The following is a 3943-nucleotide window of genomic DNA, read 5'->3' as shown; positions in this document are numbered from 1 at the left end:
TTTGGCTGTTGTATAAAAGGAGTCTGTCAGGGTGCAAAACCAGCCTTTCTTGGTTGCTTAGCATGTAGCAGTTGGCGTGCTGATTCCAACAGAGAGGAGAAATTTTATGTACTTTGCATTTTTTACTTGGCTTATTTAAGAGCATGTGAAGGTGGGGGAGAGAATGGATTTAGCAGGGATCGTTTGGGTATGCTTGCCACAAAGGTAGCCCTGATATGGTTGGTAATAGTTCAGTATATACTGATACATTTGGAGAGGGGGGTGGTGGTGTGTGTGAGAGAGGGATGCGTGGCAATCAGGCACTGAGTGGCTCTCTCTTCACCCATGATTGGGAGCAGGCTGGAGAGACCCTGAGGGGAGGGGGAGAGAGATTGGATTTATACCCCGCCCTTCACTGCTTACAAACTCCTTTCCCTTCCCCACAACAGACACCCTGTGAGGTAGGTGGGGCTGAGAGAGCTCTTGACAGAAACTGCTCTTTTTCAAGAACAGCTCTTATCAGAACTACGGCTTGCCCAAGGTCATCCAGCCAGGTGCAAGTGGAGGAGTGGGGAATCAAACCCGGTTCTCCCAGATTAGAGACCGCACACTTAACCACTACACCAAACTGGCTCTCAGGTGTCTGTCTGCTAGAGGGGCAAAGTAGGGGGAGCCAAGCAGAAGCCACACTGCAGTTCACATCTTGGTTTCCAATACCCACCTCAGTATTTTGTGATTAACACCTTTAGCTCTCCATTTATAGGAAGACCGAACCAAGTAAGTTTCTTCATAAAGCTCCTTTCAGCTACCGAAGTGAGATTGGTCTCTTCGTTTGGTGTCACGCTAGGACTCAGGAGACCCAGGCTTGAATTCCCACTCTGCCATGGAAGCTTGCTACGTAACCTTGGGCCAGTCACACACGCTGCCTTGCCCTACCTCACAGAATTGTTGCGAGGATAACATGGAGGACAATGTGAGCCACTTTGGGGCCCCACTGGGAGAAAAGCAGGGTATAAATTAAGTAAATAAGTGGCTTTCAGCTGCCCAGATGAGGCTTGTGTCCTCTGGCAGTGAACAAAGGTGGTGGTGGTGGGGAGGTGTTGTGACCTTCAGTAGATGAAAATGTCACATATTCAACTGGCCTGATCCTATACAAGGGCTAGATGGAGTGTGATAAGCAGAGGATATGTATCCTCTTTGCTTTGTGTTGTGCTAAAAACTAGTCTGCTCCCCCCCCCCCATGCAACTTGTTAGTTCAATTACATTTCTAACCCTTTCCTCACAGAGTTTACCTCAGTTGCTTTTGCTAGGCAACCTTGAAATCTTTCAGTAAAAGGCAGGGGGCCAGGCCTCTTTCTGGGGCTGGGTTGGCCTTTGATGGAGGCTTCATTGGGGCCAGGCCTGGTAGCAACCGCTGGACAATTCGCTACCACCTGACTTACATGACGCAGCCCGGCCCAGCTGCTCTGCCACTGTTCAACAGCAGCAATTTCAGAATTAGTCTCCCAGATTCACGTTTGAATGCCCACACTGCTGTGGAAACTCACTGGGTAGCTTCAGGACAGTCATGTTCTAAACCTAACCTGCCTCATAGAGTTGTTGTGAGGATCAAATAGAGAGGACAGTGAATGATATAAACTGCTTCTGGTCCCCATCATGGAGAAAGGGTGGGTATAAATGAAGTAAATACAAATATATCCAAAGATTTGGGGGGAGGCAGATAAAAATTAGGTGGGTGGGTGTGAAGGAGGGAAAGAAGGAAACGTGAGACTATAGAGGTTTTCAGAAGACGGGGAGAGAGAAATGCCCCTCAAAAGTCCTTGCAAGTTCCCCACCAGTGGCGGTAAAGGTAAAGGTTCCCTTGCTCGAAAGCCAGTTGAATCCGACTCTAGGGTTGCGGTGCTCATCTCCGTTTCCAAGCCGAAGAGCCAGCGCTGTCCGAAGATGTTTCCGTGGTCATGTGGCTGGCATGACTAACCACCAAGGCGCACGGAACGCTGTGGCAGTAGCCACTACAAAATGCACCTGAGTGGCTTGCTACTGCATGACTTTTGCAACTTGGCCAGATTTTTCCCAGGGAAAGGCTGCCAAAGGGAGAACAGAAGGAAGGAGGGAAAGCTTGAGAGCCTGTGTAGTGGTTAGAGCAGGGATCCCCAACACCGCGCCTGTGGGTGCCACGATACCCACCAAGTATGAAAAAGTGGGCAGGGCTAGGTGGGGCTTTAGCACAACAGGGCCTCTGGTTGGCTGTGCATCCTGTTCAACAGAGCTTCTGCATGAAATGCTGGAGAGCTACTATTAGAGTTTCACAATCTCAGTTGCTTGAGATTTTGTGGCTGTGCCCACCACCTGTGTCAGAATTCCAGGCTCAAAAAGGTTGGGGGTCCCTGGGTTAGGGTGTCAGATTAGGATCTGCAAGACCCAGGTTCAAATCTCCACTCTGCCATCAGTGACCTTGGTTTAGTCATACTTGGCAAAATAGAGAAGAGAATGATACAAGATGCTTTGGATCCCCATTGGGGAGAAAGGTGGGATATTAAAGCTGAAAACTAGTGTTTTTGGGGTGTTTTTTTTTTTTTTTTAAAGGCTGGCCAGTTTTATTTAATATCCACTAGATGATGATATGGGAGCTGCTACCAGAAGAGAGAGATTGTGGGGAAGGGAAAAGAAAGTGACCCCTGTAAGTCCTTGCAAGTTTCCTTAAATTTTGTTGCCCGAAACATGTGTGTCAGATAGAAGGTACATCCCGTCAATCTGGGTTTTCCCTTTTGCCCCTGTAATTAGCCTAATGCAGGTTGCAGCTTTTCTTTTCTAGCCTTAACACTGGGAAAATAATATGGGTAAAAGATCTCCCACCCCCTAAAAACTGCATTACTAAGCATATCGTGCACCACTCCAAATCAGGTTAGATCTTGAATTCCACATCAAGTGGGTGTTTTGAGCAGCATTCTCTGCATCCTGATGCTTGTTCTAATGTAATAGAACTGCAGTCATAGAAGTACCCACTCTGCAATATAAATAACGCAATGCCTAAATAGTTTTGAATCTGTCACTGACCATTTGCTTGGCATTTTAAAAGCTTCACCACATTCTCATGTAGGCCTGACCTCTTTTTATAAATGGGTGCTATGCTTAGTTTAACTGTCCATTCTTGCTCTGCCAGGCTAGTCTTCCTTGCAAAGGACCCAGCTCAAACTTTGAGTGATGTTACAGAAAATGGTCTCTCGTAGTACCACTGCCCATTCACATTCCTTGCTTCCCCCCCTGGCATCGGTGAGTGAGCAAAGGATAAGAAACTTGGGGAGGGTGAGAGGATAAAATGTATAGTGAAGCTTGTGGATCAGTAACCAACTTTCCACTTGATGGGCTGATGGCCTTGTAAAGAAACACAAGGATTTTGCTCTGATGTACTAAACTAGTATGCAGTCCTCAAAATATAGAAAGCATCCTATAGCTTAGCTAAGTCAGTGTGACAAAGCTAACCCATTAGCCCAAGTTGTAGCTCATATCCAGACAGCACATCAATTTTTTCTAAAGCTACACAGCCCTTCCCCTCAGTTCATTTCTAATGTTTAGGTAAACATTGTCTCCACAGTAGGGACCATTCTTGTGAGTGGGTAAAAGATGTGCCCCTTCTATCACCACTACACTGTAAATACTGCATAACAGAACAGCCCTATTGCACATAATAGTGGTGTCCTGATGAGTGACACAAACCTTACTGGAGCTTGGTCATCTTTAGCCCAAACGTTGGGTCCCTAAAGTGGGCCAGAGATGCACTTGCCAAGCCACATGTTTTTACAGATGCACATGTTCTAGTTTGCACAGAGTGCAAAGCTATCATACTTCCTGCCTCTTTCTCAGCCCACATGGTGGGGAAGGTTCCTTTAGCTGAGGCAGTGCTATTCTTCCCATAATGCAAGTGTTGTCACGTTAATTCATGCTAGAGGCTTGCAGTTCAGCA

Source organism: Gekko japonicus, unplaced genomic scaffold (assembly GCF_001447785.1).
Source record: "Gekko japonicus isolate JY-2015 unplaced genomic scaffold, Gekko_japonicus_V1.1 scaffold7, whole genome shotgun sequence".
Taxonomy (NCBI): Eukaryota; Metazoa; Chordata; class Lepidosauria; order Squamata; family Gekkonidae; genus Gekko; species Gekko japonicus.
This window is presented reverse-complemented; position numbering follows the sequence as displayed.